Source organism: Mesocricetus auratus, unplaced genomic scaffold (assembly GCF_017639785.1).
Source record: "Mesocricetus auratus isolate SY011 unplaced genomic scaffold, BCM_Maur_2.0 Super-Scaffold_100025, whole genome shotgun sequence".
Lineage (NCBI taxonomy): Eukaryota > Metazoa > Chordata > Mammalia > Rodentia > Cricetidae > Mesocricetus > Mesocricetus auratus.
Genome location: NW_024429206.1, coordinates 22,872,015 through 22,891,685, shown reverse-complemented (window position 1 = coordinate 22,891,685; position 19,671 = coordinate 22,872,015). Strand labels below are relative to the sequence as shown.

Below are 19,671 nucleotides of genomic sequence, written 5' to 3'. Positions count from 1 at the left end.
GGGCTATAATCATCTCAAGTGGGCTGTCTCTTTTTCTCCCCCAATATATTCCATTTTTTCCTGGCCTACTTCAAATCTCCCAACCACTCTTCAATGTTTTGGCATTTATGGCTAATAAACACAATAATACTTATCATCTGAATGTTAATGGTACCGTTTGAAAGTTTTATGCACATTATTTTTTGCTTGAATTTATGACACTTTCTCCTCTAAGCGAAGGATAAACAAATAAAAGCCCTTTATCAAATTTATATCCTACTCAAATTCAGACATTTCTGAATAGGAAACAGACCAGGGACCCTTAGCTGAGATTAACTTAAGTAGAGGAAAAACTTAGCATGCGGGACTCTGGAAACAGGGCTTTCAGGAGTATGTCTCCACTTAGAATTCCAGGTGAGCCACCAGACCAGTCACCTCCACAGGAAGGCCTTTTAGATTGTACTACCCACCCAAAACACTCAGGTAAGAATGGGAAGGTAGGGAGTGGTTCTGGTCTCGATTATAGCCTAATAATCATCTCAATTTTCTGCTTCCTCTTGAGTGTGAAGATCTGACCTAGAAGGCTATAGAAAAGAAAAAGAAAAAAAAAAAACAGGCTGAGAAGGGTTCCCAGATGTGAAATAGACTTTATAAAAGAGACTTCTGGCAAGTTTAATGGAAGCAAATCAGAAACAGATGGAATATGTTTCCTTCAAAATACCCATGGCTTGAAAGCCCAGGAAACACACAAAAAAGTAAAAGGAAACTGCTTTTGCAATGTTGAGCTTATGGCAGAAACCGTGTGCTCTAGTTTCATCTCTCTTGCTGGGATTAATATATATATATATATATATATATATATATATATATATATATATATATGGGTTAAAGCAGAAGATCAGAAAAGCAAAATAGCCGGTCACTAACTCTTACCTATACCTTACACTGGAAGGGCAATCCTGTCTCTACAAATCCTTAGACTCCTCTGCCTACACTGCACTGAGCTCCTGCCTTATATTCCTCTCTAGTGCTGGGATTAAAGGCATGTCATCCTAAATGCTGGGATCAAAGTTGTGAGCTCTGTTTCTCTTTCAGACTGATTCATTCTCATGTAGCCCAGGGTGGCCTTAAACTCACAGAGATCACCTACCTCTGTCTCTTGAGTGCTAGGATTAAAGGTGTAGCCACCACTGTCTGTCCTCTATGGCTAACTAGTGGCTTGGGGGGTATGTGGCTAACTAGAGGCTTAGCTCTTAACTAAGTGTGTGGCTAACTAGTGACTTAGCCCTGTACTCTGATCTTTAGGCAAGTTTTATTTGTTAGATTACAAACAAAATATCACTACACACACACACACACACACACACACAATCAAAAGCAACTTGAGGAGGAAACAATTTATTTGGTTTTTACTTGCAGGTCATAGTTCACCATTGATGGAAGTAAAGGCAGGAGCCTGAAGCAGAAACCATGGAGTAACACTGCTTGCTGGCTTGCTGGCCCATACTTAGCTAGCTTGAAGAATAGTGCCACCCACAGTGGACTGGGCCCTCCCACATTTATTAACAATCAAGACTGTCCCCACAGACATGGCCACATGCCAATCTGATCTAGGTAATTACTCAGCTATGAGTCCCTTCTGAGGTGAGTCTAGGCTGTGTCACGGTGACAATTAAAGCTAAGATGACTGACACAGAAAGCTTGTCCGTGCTCGCCTTAAGCAGAGGATGGAAGGGTAGTGAAAGGGCCCAACAGTGTCTCCCCTTGAGCTCAGATCAGTGTTAACAGGTCCCCTTCCTTAGCTCCTTGGGGGAGGATAAGAAGGAAATGGGTGATCCCGTGAGAGCTGGAGAGGTAGGTGATAAAAATCCTTTTGAGGTGGCCCTTGAAGATCTCTGAACTCCTCCTTCTACACTCTCTGGTAATTCCAGCCACAGATCTATATAGAAGGACAATTGGCAATGTGATCAGTCACCTCATAATCCGGCCACCATGACTTCCCAATCTTGATAGGCTGACTATACCCTCAAACTCAAATTGCTTTTATCTGGTATTTTATCATAGAAAAATGACAAGCAACTAATACGCCAGACTAGCCTCATGATTCCCCCTTGCTCAGCGTCCCAGCTGTTGAGATTATAGGTGTATGCAACTACCTCCAGTTTTCTGTTTGTTTTTTAAAAGTGGGGATACAGGGCTGGGAGAGACAGGTCAGTAGTAAAGAGCATTGACTACAAAATCTTGAGGACTGGGATTTGGAACCCAAAACCCACCTAAAAAGCCAGGCATTCCATTCATACCTCTAATCCTGGAATTCAGTATATGGAAGCAGGAAGATCAGAAGTTCAAGGCCATCCTCAGATAGATAACCATCCATTGCCAAGCCTGCCTGGGTAATCTGTCTAAATAAGTAAATAAGGCTAGAAAGTTATTTCTTGCCATGCAAGCATAAATACCTGAGTCTGTCTGTCTGTCTCTCTCTCTCTCTCTCTAACACACACACACACATATATATACATACATGAACACAGACACATACATACACACAAATAAATCTTTGGAAGGTGAGATGTACATTTATGGTTTTTAAATTGTGTGTTTGTGTGTGTGTGTGTGTGTGTGTGTGTGTGTGTGTTTTGCCTGCATGTACATCTGTAAGGGTACCAGATTCCCTGAAACTGGAGTTACAGTTTGTGAGCTGCCATGTGGGTGCTGGGAATTGAACCCGGGTCCTCTGGAAGAGTAATCAGCGCTCCCAACTACTAAGCTATCTCTTCAGCCCCCTACATTTGGGTTTTTAATAAACATTGCTCAATTGCCCTCCACTGAGGCAAATGCAGTTCCAATTCATACTCTGCCCAGTAGCTACTGTCCCAGACTTTGTCTAGCCCAGCATCCCAGAATGCTGTCAAACTTCTGCTCTCTGTCCACCCATTAGGAGAGAGAGAGAGAGAGAGAGAGAGAGAGAGAGAGAGAGAGAGAGAGAGAGAGAGAGAGAGAGAGGGAGGGAGGGAGGAGAGAAATCTCATTTGCATTTCCATTGTCAGTGCAAAATATGCTCAAATGGGATTAAAGACCTATTTTGCTAAAAGCCTGTTTACTGCTACCAGACACAATCTCTTTAAGAGTCAAGGATGGCAGACTCTCCAGGAAAAAGAAAGAAAGAAAGAAAGAAACCCTTCAGAGCCAGCAGGCAGCATCCATCTGTTACCAAGCACCACTGGGAAGCAATTCGCCGTGCTTTCCACCTATAAGCCAAGTATTTAAGAGCAGCTCTCTGGACCGTTACAGAGAATTCTCAAAGAAGGAAAGCAGTGTGTGCTGGCTTGCTCTAAGCCAGCCTCCAATTCTGGATATATGCACTCTCACAATTCCCCTGATGGTTTTCATCCAGGAGGCTCTGGGAGATAAAGTGCCTGTCCAAACTTGCACAGATTAAAAGTGGTAGATAGGGCAGAGGATGTCACTAAATTGACAGAGCCCTTGCCTGGCACACACGAAGGCCTTGGTTTCTGTCCTTGGCACCGCAGAAGTCAGGTGTGATGGCACATGCCCCCCAGGACTAAAGAGGTAACATAGACGTAGTAGGAGGTGTGGAAGATGGAGGCGGGAGTATTTGGAGTTCAGGGTCATCCTCAAGTCCCCAGTGAGCTTGAGGTCAAGTCTGAGTGACATATAGGGCCTGTGCACACACACCCCAAAAGCGTAAGATGCTATGTGTGGCAAAACAAGGCAAGAATCCCATCCCAGCACTCAGGAAACAGAGGCAGGAGGATCCTGGGTTCCAGGCCATCCTGGGCTATACAGTGAGACCCTGTCTCAAGAAGCAGAAAACAAAAATGAAATTTTGCACCCAGGTTTATAGTCCAACACCCAAATTCTGTATGTCACAGAATGCCACCTCTAGCTACACTGTTGAGTTTGATGTCACTGGTCTGAATCCTGATAGGACATGACATGACTTTCACAGGGAAATGTATATAGGCTGGCTCCACATGTCCTCGTAGCTGAAGATGACCTTGAACTTCTGATGGTCTTGCCTCTACCTCTTGAGTGCTGGGATTCCAGAAGTGTGCCACCATAACCAGCTTATGTGGTGCTGGAGATGTAACCCTGAGATGCTAAGAGATGATTTGCTTGTTTGTTTGTTTTATCCTTTTCATCATGGCTATATTAATAGAAGTCAAGTAGTCTATCAATATCCAGGAGATTGGTTACAGGTCTCTACCTAAACACCCAAGTCCATAGATGCTCCAGTCCCATGTGTAAATGATGTAGCATTTATATGTATCCTATGCATGTGTGTCCGTGTACTTCAACTCATTGCTAGAATGTTTACCTTATCCACAACATGAATACTTGGTAACTGCTACATCCCATTATGTAGGGAATTACAAGAAAAGTCTAGGCATATCCAGTACAAATACGATTTTTTTCTAAATACTTTCATCCCTGGTGGATTTAATCCACAGACATAGAAATCACAGGTATAGAAAAATGACAGCATGCAATAGTACTGCTTGTCTGTGGGACATCATATAGGCCTTGGTAAACTTTCTCCTGAGCTAACTAGGCTTCATGACACAAGCCTTTAACTCCAGCTACTCTGGAGGCTGAACAAGAAGAGCATAAGCTCAAGGCCTTCCTAGATATAGTGAAATCACTTAGCGAGACCCTGTACCAAAATAAAAGGTAAGAAAAGAGCTTGGCTGTGTCCCTTGCCTTGCAGAAGCTTTTCAGTTTCGGGAGGTCCCATTTATTAATTGTCGATCTCAGTGTCTATGCTACTGGTGTTATGCTCAGGAAGCAGTCTCTTGTATCAATCCATTCAAGGGTACTTCCCACCTTGTCTTCCAAGAGGTTAAGTGTGGCTGGATTGATGTTCAACAAGATGAAATGACAGCCCACAGAATGGGAAAAGATATTCACCAACCCCACATCTGACAGAAGGCTGATCTCCAAAATTTACAAAGAACTCAAGAAGCAAGTCTCCAAAACACCAAAGGATCCAATTAAAAAGTGGGGTACAGAACTAAATAGAGAATTCTCAATAGAGGAATCTAAAATGGCTGAGAGACACTTGAGAAAGTGTTCAACATTCTTAGCCATCAGGGAAATGCAAATCAAAACAAATCTGATATACCACCTCACTCCTATCAGAATGGCTAAAATCAAAACTACTAATGACAATTTATGCTGGAGAGGATGTGGAGAAAGGGGAACACTCCTCCACTGCTGGTGGGAATGCCAACTTGTGCAGCCGCTGTGGAGATCCATAGGGAGATTCCTCGGGAAAATGGAAATCAGCCTACCACAAGACCCAGCAGTTCCACTCTTAGGCATATACCCAAAAGATGTACACTCATACAATAAGGACATCTGATCAACTATGTTTATAGCAGCATTATTTATAATAGCCAGAACCTGGAAGCAACCTGGATGTCCCTCAGCTGAAGAGTGGATAGAGAAAATGTGGTACATCTACACAATGGGGTACTCCTCAGCAGGGAAAAAATGGAACCTTGAAATTTGCAGGCAAATGGATGGCAGTAGTAGAAACCATCCTGAGTGAGGTAACCGAGTCACAAAAAGACAAACATGGTATGTACTCACTCATATATGGATTTTAGACATGGAGCAGGAGATTGCTAGCCTATAATCCCACCGCCAATGAGTCTGGGAAGCAGGAAGAACCCTAAGAGAGATATGCATGGTAACCCAGAGAAGGTTTATAGGAAGAGATCTTCTAATTGGATTGGGAGTGTGTGGAGGGGCCACACGGGAAAGCAGGAAGGTTGAGTCAGGACAAGAATAGAGAAGGATGAGAAATACCATAATAGAAGGAGCCATTATAAGTTGGGGGAGAGATCCAGCACTAGTGAGATCTCCACAGATCTACAAAAATGACACTAACTGGCATTAAGACTACCTTAAATGCCCTCTCCTGATAATGAGATTGATGACTACCTTATATGCTAGAACCCTCATCCAGTGGCTGAAGGAAGCAGAGGCAGACACCTACAGCTAAAAACCGAACTGAACTCCTGGAATCCAGTTGTAAAGAGGAGTGATGAGCAAAAGAATCAAGACCAGGCTGGTGAAACCCACAGAGAGAGCTGACCTAAACAAGGGAGAATGCATGGACCCCAGACCGATGGCTGAGAGACCAGCATGGGACTGATCCAGACACCCCCACCCCCGGAACCTGGGTGTCAGAGAAGAAGCCTCGGCAACTTATGGGATTTTGGAGAATAGATCAGTATTTATTTCTGGCATACAAATGGACTCTGGGAGCCCATTCCACATGGAGGGATGCTGTCTCAGCCTGGACACATAGGGAGGACCTAGGCCCAGCCCAGGATTATATGACATACTCTGAAAATCCCTCATAGAAGGCCTTACCCTCCCTGTGGAGGGGAAGGGAGATGTAGTGGGATGGGGGATTGGGAGGAATGGGGGGCCGGTAGAGAAGGGGAGGGAAAGGGAACTGAGAGTAGTATGTGTAAAAAATTAAATAGAAAAAAAATATATATATATAGCAAAAAGAAAGAAAAGAGCTTGGAACAGTAGAGTCCTTACATAGTCTGGGGCTAGGCTAGCATTGTGGCCCAGTGGTAGAAGGCCTACCTAGAATCCCCAGTGAGGGGCTGAAGGTGTGACTCAGCAGCAGAGTGCTTACCAAGAATCACCCAGCAAGGGGGTAGAGGTGTGACTCAGTGGCTGGGGGTGTGTCTCAGTGGTAGAGCCCCTGCCTAGAATCCTCCAGTGAGGGGCTGGAGGTGTGGCTCAGTGGCTGGGGGTGTGGCTCAGTGGTAGAGCACCTGCCTAGAATCTCCAGGTATGAGGCTAGGGGGTGTGGTGATCCAAGAAATACAACCAGAAAAAAACAAACAAACAAACAAAAAACCCAGCAACAAAAAACACTTCCCAAATTGGTCTTCCCTTAAGACTAAACACTGCACTAACTTATGACTAACCGTTGTATTAACTTATAACAGTTGTAGTAGCATTCACTTAAAACCCCAGTACTGAGGAGCTAGAGACAAACAGATCCCTGGAACTCAAAGGCCAGTGGTCATAGACGAATGGGTCAGTTCCAAGCCAGTGAGACGCCCTGTCAACAAATAAAACAATGTTCTGGGAGCATCACGGAGGATGGTGTGGGGAGAACAGAAGAGCTGGGGGACAGGGAAGAATGTTGTGAAATGCTGGCTTCTGGATGTGACCTGGCCCTTGCCCTCAAGAACCCACTGAAGATAAGATTACTTGCACACAACCTCTACAAGGTCAAGGTCAAAGCAACAAGGTAGCACTCATTGGACTCTGTGGATTACAAAAATGAACAGGAAGAGGAGGATGAGAAGTTAGGAAGGGAGGGTGTTGAGAGAATCTGGGGCAAGTGGGGAGGGGAGAGCTGGGGTAGATATGATCAAATTATATTGAATACACATACGAAATTGCCAAATAATTCATAGGGGGTTTTTTTTGTTTTTTGTTTTTTGTTTTTTTTGGTTTTTAGAAGGGTGATGTGAGGACTTTTGTCAGCTTGCCACAATCTTAGACATATCTGGGTATGAGCCCTGTTACTTCTTTTTTTTTTTTTTTTTTTTTTTGGTTTTTCAAGACAGGGTTTCTCTGTGTAACATTCCTGACTGTCCTGGAACTCACTCTGTAGACCAGGCTGGCCTCAAACTCACAGAGATCCGCCTGCCTCTGCCTCCCAAGTGCTGGGATTAAAGGCGTGCGCCAAGATCGCCTGGCTGCTCTGTTACTCTTTTAGACTGATTCACTCTTGTGTAGCCCTGGGTGGCCTTAAACTCACAGAGATCCATCTGCCTCTGTCTGCTGAGTCCTGGGATTAAAGGTGTGTACCACCACTGCCTGTCCTCTATGGATCTATGGCTGTGGCTGGCTTTGCATTCTGATCTCCAGAAAGCTTTATTAGATCATAAACAATATATCAACACACACACACACACACACACACACATGCACATATACACACACACACAAGAAGACCCCAAAAAAAGGCTCTATTAAGGTAAATTTTCAGGAAACCAGTCTAATGATCCCTGAAGTGAAGCAACTAAAAGGGGGGTAGGTACTAGTGGGTGTCTGAGAACTTTTTGCTTCTGAGCCTGGACAAGACAAAAACAGAAACTGAGAGTGTAGCAATTTGGCAGAGTAATTTTTATATCTTGTTGATTCTAACAGCAGCAGCAACAAAAAACTTGGGGCTTGTAAAATAAAATTCTATGAAAACCATTAAAGTGACAATGCATTTTGACTTTGTGACACAACAGGTGTGCATACCACACAAGTCAGAGTTATTTGGAACAAGGAAGTCTGGGCATCATATTGCATAGGGGAGGACTTCTAAGGGTCCAGCCATATTCAGGGATATAAGCTGCAGGACGCTTTGTGTGTCAACACTACCATGGGCCACAGTTCCTTCACGGAAAGGCTCTGGAAAACCTCAGAGCCCTGCCAGGGTGACTATCACATGACTGTTGCTATTGGAAGTTGTACTAAAAATATGGAAGATGACTTATTTGGAGAGAAACTTCTATTCGCCATTTTAGGGGAGGAGAAAGGAACACAGCAAAGTCTCTGAGAAAGATAATTGGAGAATTATGTCACGTACTACAGAAATCTGTATCCAAAACACTGGGGCAGCCAAATTCTAAATAGCCGTCAAGAATTCCTAAGGATATGCTACATGAAATAAGCCAGATACAAAAGGACAAGTGTTAGATGATTCTGTATGCAGAGGCCAGAAAAAAAGGGGGGGGGGACCAGGAGGCTATTATTTACTGAGTACAGGGTTTCTATTTGGGGAGATGAGAAGGTCCAAGAAGCAGCTAACGGGGTGCTTACATAACAGTGGGAATGTACTTAGTTCAGATGGGACTGACATATAACTCTGGGCGTGGGGATGTAGCTCAGTTGGTAGAATGCTGACCTAGCACCCACAAAGCCCTGGGTTCCATCCTCAGGACCATGTATGATGGTGCACACCTGTAACTCCAGTGCTCGGGTGTAGACACAAGAGGATCAAGAGTTCAAAGTCATCCTCAGCTACACAGGGAATGGATGCTAGCCTGAGCTACATGTGACCCTGTCACAAGAAAAGAAAAAGCTAGGTATGGAGGTGCAGGTCTACCAGCACTCTGGGAGGCTGAGGCAGGAGAATCACCGCTGCTTAGCCTGGGCTATACAGCAAAACCCTACACCTAAGGAAAGACAAATTTAAAAATAACCTCTGCAGAGATCATCCCATCCGGATCTAGTTATTGTACTTAGAAACAAGAAAGTTGCCATTTGCTCTTGGGGAAAAGACCCTGAAGAAAGGACGAACCCCACATTGTTTTCAAAAGTGCAGTCGGAATTTCTACCAGTGTTAAAACTGCAGCAATTCTGTGTCCTCGGACACACTCCCCCATTGATCATCGGAATCCCATTGAAATTTTTCTCACTTCTGTGTAAAGTCTGTCTCCTTGCTGATTGTCTGAGCTGAGTCAGCAGACGAGATCATCTGGGTGAGAACCATCTGAAGACTGCACAGTTGAGGAGGGTATGTATGACTTCATTCTGCTTTTCGTTTTAGATATGTTGGAGTTCCCTTTCGTGGTGTCCCCAAAAAACTCTTTTTGGGGCTTTCAGAGATGGCTCAGTGGTTAAAGCGCTTGATGCCCAAGGGCCAGGACCAGTTTGGATTCCCAGAAGCTGTATAAAGGCCACGTGGTATCAATAGCTACCTATAGTTCCAGGCCTGGAAAAGCAGAGGCAGAGGCTCTCCAGAGCAAGCTGGCTAGCCAGAGTAGCCATATCTGCCAGCTCTGAGTTTGACTGAGAGCCCCTGTCTCAATGAGTAAGGCAACAGAGCAAATGAAGATAATTCCATGTGTATGCATGCTCACACACTCATGTATCCATAGCAGGCACACACACACACACACACACACACACACACACACACACACACACACCATCCATAGCACACACATACACACACACACACAGGAAGGAGGAGGGCACGACACACGACACTCTTCTTTTTCTGTGATTTGGCATGTCTTTTCAGACTCCTACATCTTTTGCCGTCTCTCTCGTTCATTGTTTCAATAGATGTCCTTAGGGGTGGGGACATGGCTCAGAGGATAAACTGCCTGCCTGTTGTTGTATGAGATACTTCTCCTGGAGACACACACAGTACACATCTACTCACCCCAGAAAGGGAACTCATAGCAGACTGAAGCAATGATTGCACCAAATCTAATTTGCTGAACCAATGAGATTTTATTGGGGTTAATCACAGGAGTATGAATGAGGGGTTACATATAGGAGCCGGCATAACTCAAAAGCAGCTGTATCACTGAAAAACCTACCCCAGCATGGGTGACAACACACAAGTTGCATAACTGAAGCCCTCTGGATGACCTGCAGGTAGCTAGACAGATCTGAAAATCTCCCCTCTCAACATTGGTTATTGATGGGGAGGGGGATGTCCTTCTGTATGCCGTGAATATATGTTTTTCTTATTGGTTGATGAATAAAGTTGTTTTGGCCAATGGACAGGCAGGCAGGATTTAGCCAGGCAGGAAATTCAAACAGGGAGAAAGGTAATAGGCAGAGTCAATGAGATGCCAGGTAACTGCCGAAGAAGCAAGAGACCCGGGCATCATGGGTAAGCCAAGACCACGTGGAGGTACACAGATTAATAGAAATGGGTTAATAATTAAGAGTTAGCTAAGAAGATGCCTGAGAAATAGGCCAAACAGTTTATAATTAGTATAAGCCTCTGTGTGTTTATTTGGGACTAAACAGCTGCAGGACCGGGTAGGACAGAAACTTGCGTCAACAGGTTATGGCTTTCATAATCTGGGGAATAGGTCCTTGTCTTAATCAGTGTTCTATTGCTATGAAGAAACACTGTGACCATGGCAGCTCTTATAGGTGAAAGCATTTAATTGGAGTTGGCTTGCTCACAGTTCAGAGGTTTAGTCCATTGTCCTCCCAGTGGGAAGCTTGCAGGGAGACACAGTGCGGGAAATGCAGCTGAGAGTCCTACCTCTGGGTCCACAGGCATCAGTAAGAGAGATCCACTGGGCCTGGATTGGGCTTTTGAAAACCTCAAAGCTGACCTCCAGTAGCACACTTCTCCAACACAGCCACACCTCCTAATCCTTTCAAACAGTGCCGCTCCCTGATGATTGACTGTTCAAATCTAGGAGCCTATGTGTGCCTCATTCAAACCACCACAGCCCTAGTCAGTATCTTGCATATATCAGCTTTCCCAGACATGTGAAGTTCGTTTACTTCCTGAATTTCATGAGCTTCTCCTGCTTCCTCCTAGAGGGGATATTGCAATTCAGAGGGAAACTGCTATGTAGCATCTTACAAGCATGGGAACTTGAGTTCAGATCCCCAAATCTCCTGGGGATTTTGTTGTTGCTGTTTGGTTGGCCTTTCTGATGGTTTGTGGGTTTTGGTTTTTTTGTTTTTGTTTTTGTTTGTTTGGGTTTTTGTTTTGATTTTTTGTTTATTTGTTTTTTCAAAAGACAGGGTTTCAGCCGGGCGGTGGTGGCACACGCCTTTAATCCCAGCACTCCGGAGGCAGAGGCAGGCGGATCTCTGTGAGTTCGAGACCAGGCTGGACTGACAGCCTCCAAAACAATACAGAGAAATCCTGTCTCGTAAAAAAAAAAACAAAAAAAGAAGACAGGGTTTCTCTGTGGCTTTGGAGGCTGTCCTCGAACTCGCCGTGTAGACCAGACTAGCCTCGAACTCACAGAGAGGTGACCCTGTCTCAAAATGCAAGGTGCACAGCACCTGAAGAACAACTGAGGCCATCCACTCACTTCCATGTACAGAGAAAGAGAGAGAACCCAAACCCTTGGCCTTCTCTATGACCGCTCAGATAAGGGCTATAGACTATAAGCAAAGACCTCTCCCAGGTGGACATCAACTTTGCACATCGTCTAATCCAGTCCTTTCATTTCAAGAGCCAGTAGAAAAATGTCAGTAAAAGGAAGGAATTCCCCCCGGGACTTCCTGATGATCCTTGCGAATTATCCGACTTTGTGCAATCAACCCCCAGCACACAAGAGCCTCCACCAAGAGCTAACCATATAAAGAGGACTTGGTGATGTAAGGGGAGGTAGAGATGCAGAGATGCTCCAGGGATTCCCTCTTGAAAGAAAGCCTAGAGGATGAAATGCCATTAGAAAAAACAAAAACTGCACCAGGATTTAATGAGGGAAAACAAACACCTTTCAAACGGAAGCCTGGCGATCATCCCCAGGCACCTGGGCCAAACTCCAGACTGTGCTAACAGTACTTAGCATCCTAATATCCCTAACCAACTGTGGGAGAACAATTAGCCTTAGTCATAATGCAGAACAAATGATCAAGTACAAGGCTGTAACCTCTAATCTGCAAAGTCTAAGTGGTCACTTTAATGGTTCTGTGTTTGTGTTTACTTTAGCAGTAGTAAAAGGCATTCTTAGCATAGTGTATGTTTGAGAGTACAAAGAGCTTTTACAACCAGGTGAGGACTGGAGGGACAAGACAGAGCATTAGTTTGAGGTGTAGATGGAGCAAGGGTTGCTTGACAGTTAATTCAGAGTGTGAGTTGGATGAGGCCCATTAATGCATGCTTGTAACCCACCTACTTGGGAGGCTGAGGCAGGGGAATTGAAAGGTTGAGGTCTAGTAGATTTCAGAGTGAGTCAAAGCTAGCGTAAATAACTCTGCCACTCTGCCTCAAAAGTAAAAGTAAACCAGGGCTAGGGACTTTGCTTAGTGATAGAGAGGTGGCCTAGTTAAAAGGCAATGCAGGGTTCACCTTACATCTTAGTGGCACTTCCTTGGAATGCATCTATTGCTAATCTACGGAAAATAACTATCTATAAGCTGTGCTTTAATGGCTGTATGATCACCGTACCATAATAAGCTAGAATCCCTAGCAAAACACTTGCAATTTTAATTATGTGTATGCATGTGTGTCTGCATATGTCCACATGAGTGCAAGTACCTGTAGAGACCAGAAGAGGATGTCGGATTCCCCTGGAGCTGATGCTTCTGGTGGTTGTGAGCCACCCAACATGAGTTCTGGAAACTGATGTCCTCTGAGAGGGCACTATGCACTCCTAACTGTTGAGTCAACTCTCTGGCTCCCCCAAACCCATTTTTTTTTAAATGTAAGCCTATCTTGATTTTTTTTGTAATGTAAGTCAGTTGTTCAGTAACAGTTTCTTTTCTTATTGCTATGACGGAATATCTAACAACAGTAACTTAAGGGAGAACGGGTTTACCTTGGCTCACAATCAGGTATGGGGTGGGGGAGATGCTAATCCTAGGCTCGGTTTCTCCTTTTTATTCAGTTTAGGACCCCAGCCTACAGGATGGTGCCGCCCACAGTCAGGGTGGGTCTCACCATCTCAATTGACCTAATCTAGAAATCCCCTCACAGACATGCTCTGAGGGTGTCTCCTGAATGGTTCTGGATCCCATCAACTTGACCACCAGTCTCAACCACCACAGCCTGTTTGAATAAGATCCTCACATCTAGAGCTAGCTTCTAGAAAACACTAAGAAACCAACACACACACACACACACACACCCAACACATACCCTATCTGCTCTCAATCACTCCCATTCTCTTTTAACACTTGAGGAAATTTAAAAAGAACCAATAGGTATACAGTACATCCAAGTCTCCCACGGAAAATATTTGAATATTTCCCATCTATTTTCTTCTCCCGCTCTTTATGCCTCTCAATGAGAAGAACGGGTACCACTTACATTCATGTCAACACAAAAGGCCTCTGTCTGTGCACATCACCTATTAAAGCATTCAGAGATTCAGTGTCAAGGTATGTATTATACACACTTTTTTCCCTGGGCCATTATCAGCGTTCTTACAACACCATTATTCTTCAGCCCAGCTAATGCGCCTGTCAAAGAGTTAGCAACAAGCATGGAAAAATGTCAAACAGTAGGAAAGAAACCTAACTGTTCTTCGCAACCTCAAAGGGGAAAGAAAAAAAAAAAACACAAACCAGGTTGTCTTTTATGGAAACTCAGAACCATTCCAGGTTACAGTCCAATGGGTTTTATCTGAGGACAGAGGTGCAGAATGTTTTATTTGTATTTCTCTGCACACCTGAGTCCCTTCTGAATAATTTCCTTTTTTTTTCCTTTCTCTCTTACCAATATACTTAATAAAAATAGAACCCAGGTTGTTATCTTTGTGCTTTCTTCCCAGGAGGTACCAAGCTCGGAAGGAGACAGAAATCACCTGCAAGCCTCACCCAGCCCTGTCTGCGGATTCCTGTGATAAGATTTAAGGGGCAGTAAAAAGGTCCTCGGGAGAAAAATATTTTTCCAAGCTGCTTACCGGGGTCCGGAGAATTACAGCCCCTCTGCTCTTAAGACATTGAGAGCTTCCATTAAAATGCAAATATAGGAGGTGAGTTACTTTATCAAAGTATCACACTTCAGCTTGAATCAGTTTATGGCTTAATCCCAAAATCCAAAAACTGACCAGACGGGAAGTTTGCCTCAGATGAAAATAAAGGCCATAAGAAGGTTGCCAGTTGGAGACCAGTCTGGGATACATAGGCTCTCCCTGTGTTAGCCGCTGTGCTCAAAATACCCGATAGAAGCTAATTAAGGGAGGAAGATTTATTTGGGCTCATAGACTCAGAAGGGTCAGTCCAGCACTGTGAGGGGGCGTGGCCTCAAAGGGTCTGCCCATGGCGGCTGGAGTATGAACTGAGAAGCCTTACTTCCTGGCGTCTTGTATCTCGGTGAGACCAGAAGCAGAGTTCAGTAGGGGATAAAGATATCTACACCACCCCACCCCACCATGTCCCCCCACCCAGCATGACCCATTTCATCCAGTAAGGTTTCTATAGACTCCCCAAACAGTGGCACAATCTGGGGACCAAATGTCCAAACAAATGAGTCTGTAGGGGACCTTTCACATTCAAACTGTAACACTGTGTAAAAACAAGAGACCCAGACAGAAAGAAGGAAGGAGAGATGGAGGGGGGGAGGGAGGGAGGGAGGGAGGGAGTAGGAAATAGGTGGGGGGGGGTGCTGCAGAGATGACTCAGCAGTTAAAAGTGCTTTCTGTCCTTCTAGAGAACCTGAGTTCAGTTCCCAGCACCTATATCAGGTGGGTCACAACCACCTGTAACTGCAGCTCCAGGGTATCCGAGGATCCAAGGCCATCTTCTAATCTTCTAGCTTTTATGAGCACTGTACTCGCAGAAATACACACACACACACACACACACACACACACACACACACGGGTCAGGGGAGGGAGCAGGGAGGGAGGGACACACAAATAAAAATAAGTCTTTTCAGGAATCAGGGTTTATTCCTAGGCCACAAATGGACTTGGGGAGCCCACCCCCAATGGAGGGATTCTATTGCAGTCCAGAAACCGAAAGGGGGGCCTGGGATGTGATGGATTTTGATGATCTCCCCGTGGAAGGCATCACTATCCTTGGGAAGTGGGTGGTGGGTGGGTTGGGGCGAGTCAGTGGGAAGCAAGGGAGGATGGGAAGTCGAGGGAATGGGGGGATGGATATGTAAATAAGAGTGTTTCTAAAAATAAAAATAAAAAGAGTCAGTGCCAGCTGGGCGTTGGTGGCGCACGCCTTTAATCCCAGCACTTGGGAGGCAGAGGCGGGTGGATCTCTGTGAGTTCGAGGCCAGGCTGGTCTACAAAGTGAGTTCCAGGACAGCCTCCAAAGCCACAGAGAAACCCTGTCTCGAAAAACCAAAAAAAAAAAAAAAAAGAGTCAGTGCCTACTGACTCTCCTCAACAGCTCTGGCTAAGCAACAATGGCCTTGAACTTCAAAGATAGTGTCAATGAACCATTAAAACATACAAATGGATGATTCTCCTGCGGGAAGAACAGTCTCATGCAGATTACTTCTCATTTTCCCCTTTGTCTGGACCTGCTCAGCACTTCTCCTCGCTCCCTCCCTGGCTGTGTCAGAGGAAGTGTACACCCTGAGGTAGACTCTGTCAGTGATCTGTCTCCAGGATTCCCATTCCATTCCGGATGCTGAAAGGCGGGAAGTTTGCAGAGAGGAATGGTAAACCAGAGCTGGGAGGTGACTTGGAGGCTAAAAGCGTTTACTGTTCTTGTGGAGACGCCAAGTTTCATTCCCAGAACCTGTGCCTGATAACTCACATCTGCTTGTAACTCCAGCTCCAGGGATCCTAGGTCCCTGGCTTCTGCAGGTACCACCCCATGTGGAATTACTTAGACGCAGTGGCCGAAAGTCACTGAGATAAAAAAAGTCTGGGCACCGGGGAGGTAGTTCAGTGAGTAAAGTTTGCTTTGCCCAGGAACTTGAGTTCATTCCCCAGAACCCACTTAACAAAAAAGCACTGGGGTGGTTTACAGTTTCAGCACCAGGGAGGCAGGGGCAGGCAGATCCCTGGGGCTCCATGGTTAACAGGCCCAACAAGCCAGGCTTATGCCAATGAGAGAAGCAGGTGGATAGCAACTGAGGAACACCGGAGGCTGACCCCCCAGCCAAGCACAATAGTGAGTACACGCGTGTGCAACACAGAGATAGAGACAGAGAGAGGCACTGTCAGAGACAGAAGACATCTAGACACTAGGATGGGATGGGTGAACATTGGAAGGCAGAGCCTTTTGCTGTATTTCTTCTAGATTTTGTATATATCCATATATTCTTATGCTTATACACACACACACACACACCAGGTCTAACGCGGGGTCTCTTACAGGCTAGGCAAGCACTCCACAAAAGAGCTGAACCCCCAGCTTGCTGACTATTTTCCAATACTATGCTACAATGTTAATTTTCTATTCTGTTTTTCTCTTAAGATGATTTTTTTCAATTAGGGGTGTGTGTGTGTGTGTGTGTGTGTGTGTGTGTGTGTGTGTGTGTAAGAGAGTGAGCCAGACTCCGTTCTCTCCTCCCACCATGTGGATCCCAGAGGTTACACTCACATCATTACATTTGCACAGCAAGGAACTTTACCCACAGCCCATTTTTTAAAGTTTTTTGTTGTTGTTGTTTTAACTGAGACAGGATCTCACTATGTAGCCTAGGATGGCCCAGAACTGGAGGAAATCCATGCTTCTGCCTCTCAATGACTAGGATTATAGGCGTGTGGTCACTACGGTAAACCCCTTCAATTATTTTACATTTTATTTCCTGCATCACTCACACTGAACCCTACACCTTTTTAAAGCCTTCCCTCCTCCCTAGGTCTTCCATTATCTGCTTTTTCTTGCTGACTCCACGCTTAGTATTCACAGCACGTATTCCCCATCTTACAACATGCTACCCTGTTCACTAATTATTGGAATCACTCAATTTGGCCCTTGAATCTACGCTAATTACCGTATGCTAATATATGAAATCGCGCCTTACCCCCATTCTCCGTGTGTGTGCCTTCACTCTGATCTCCAGCTCTGCGGGCAAGTTCCTGTAAGCCAGTCCTATCCTTCACTCGCACCTTTAAGGGAGGAGATCCTGTCAGACACAGGATCACCTTCCCCTTGGAGGATGCCAGCAACCACGTGCTTCAGGCAACGGACTGGAAAACGAAGAACTCTTTAGAAGTTAAACTGATCTATATAAATCTTCAAGGAAGCCAAACCAGCCATTCCCTTAGCACAGCCTGTGCTCTCCAGGAGAGAATATTGCCAAAAGGTCGCCAAAAATCCTCCCGAGAGATTATCTGACATAGTCAAGACTAAGCACCGTACCTTGAGGGCCGGGGATGTGGCTCAGTTGGTGGAGCGCCTGCCAAGTGTGCACGCATGCGTAAGTCCCTGCAGGTGCGGAACAATAGAAACTGAGTGCGCACGGAGGGTGATGCCTGTAACGCCAGCGCTCAGGAGTTAGACAAGAAGATCAGGGTCCAAGGTCATCAGGGGCTATGTAGTAAGTTCAAGGCCAGCCTGTCTCAAAATAAAACACAGCTTCAACCTTATCCCTAGAGGTCTTGAATAAATGGATAGCTCAGGGTTAGGATCTCAGTGCCCTCCTACATAAACTCTTCCAGACCTTTAACCCAGCCCTCCACTGACCGGAAGACAGGTCAGGAGCCTCCTGGCAACTGCCTGAGCTGCAGCTGCCGCGAGGCTTTGGATTAGAAAGAGCTTCTGTGGAGGAGGACAGGAGACGTGGCTAAAGCTGGTAAAGGGCTTGCCGAGCAAGAGTCTCCATCCCCAGGGCTGCATACATGGGGAGTGGTAGCATAAACTCGCAATCCCGGCTCTCGGGAAACAGAGGCAGGAGAAGTCTGTTTCCTTTTACGAGCTTTTGTTTTCTGGGTTTGCGTGTGCTTGTTTGTGTGTAACTTAGTTACCTGAACATCTTGTTAACATGTAGCTGAAACTGGCCTTGAACACTAAGCCCTCCTGCCTCAGCCTCCCACTGTTGGAAGGACAAGCACGAGCCACACGTCTGCCTTGAATTGTGAATTTATTTTATTGACTGATTGTTTGATTTTCAAGACATCACCTCATTGCATAACCCTGATTGGCCTGGAACTCCATATGTAGACCAGGCTGGACCTGGAATATTTTTCAGTCTTCCTGAGTACTGAGATTAGACACATTTGCCACCATACCCAGTTTTGTGAATTACTAAACTTAACATGTTTTACCATCACAGCTAGGTCCCTTGTTGTGGTTTCAAAACAGGGTCTCACTATGAACTACAGGAGGGTCTTTTTTTTTTTATTAGAAACAAGCCTGCTTCACAGTCAATCCCAGCTCCCTCTCCCTCCCCTCCTCTCCCCCTCACCAGCCCTCCCAATTCCCCACCCCATGCCTGCCTCCCCAGAGAGGGCAAGGCCCTCCATGGGGGAATCTCCAAAGTCCATCACACCATCCAGGGCAGGATGCAGGTCCTACCCCATATGTCCAGGCTGAAAAAGCATCCCTCCATGTGGAATGGGCTCCCCAAGTCCATTCATATGCCAGGGATAAACCTGAGGCCCCACAGACTGATGAGGCCTCCTCACTGACACCCACATTCAGGGGGTCTGGATCAGTCCCATGCTGGCCTCTCAGCCATCATTCTGGATTCCATGAGCTCCCCCCTTGTTCAGGTCAGCTGTCCCTGTGGGTTTCACCAGCCTGGTCTTGATCCCTTTGCTCATCACTCCTCCCTCTCTGCAACTGAGTTCCAGGAGTTCAGTTCAGTCTTCAGCTGTGGGTGTCTGCCTCCACCTCCATCAGTCACCAGATGAAGGCTCTAGGATGGCATATAAGGTAGTCATCAATCTCATTATCAGGGAAGGGCATTTAAGGTAGCCTCCCCACTATTGCTTAGATTGTCAGTTGGTGTCAGTTGGTGTAGATCTCTGGAAATCTCACTATTGCCAGAGCTCTTCTCAAAGCTATAATGACTCCCTCTATTATGGTATCTCTCATCCTGTTCTCCTCTGTTCTTCCCCCACTCAACCTTCCTGCTCCTCCATGTCCTCCTCTCCCCTCTTCTTTTCTCCCTCTCTTTTTCCTCCCCTGGCCCCATGCTCCAAATCTGCTCTCTGTCCCATTCCCCTTCTCTGGGGTACCATGCATATCTCTCTTAGGGCCCTCCCATGCTTCCCAGACTCTACAGGAGAGTCTTAAACTCCTTATTCTTTTGTCTTGGGCTCTCATCCTGGTATT

The 19,671-nt window shown here is 45.6% G+C and overlaps 1 long non-coding RNA gene across 5 annotated transcripts in view; it reads right to left on the bottom strand.

Moving 5' to 3' along the window:
• The window catches only part of LOC110342798, a 90,647-nt gene extending 72,623 nt beyond the window's left edge, over positions 1–18,024 (bottom strand). For 4 of the 5 annotated variants that reach the window (XR_005871061.1, XR_005871064.1, XR_005871063.1 and 1 more), the window contains exons 1-2: positions 17,755–18,024; positions 17,417–17,501 (exon numbers count right to left, since the gene is read on the bottom strand). This is a non-coding gene — a long non-coding RNA (uncharacterized LOC110342798). Of the gene's footprint in view, positions 1–17,416; positions 17,583–17,754 lie in introns of all 5 variants that reach the window. The other variant, XR_005871060.1, reaches the window with a different exon arrangement.
• Positions 18,025–19,671: the final 1,647 nt, after the last annotated feature.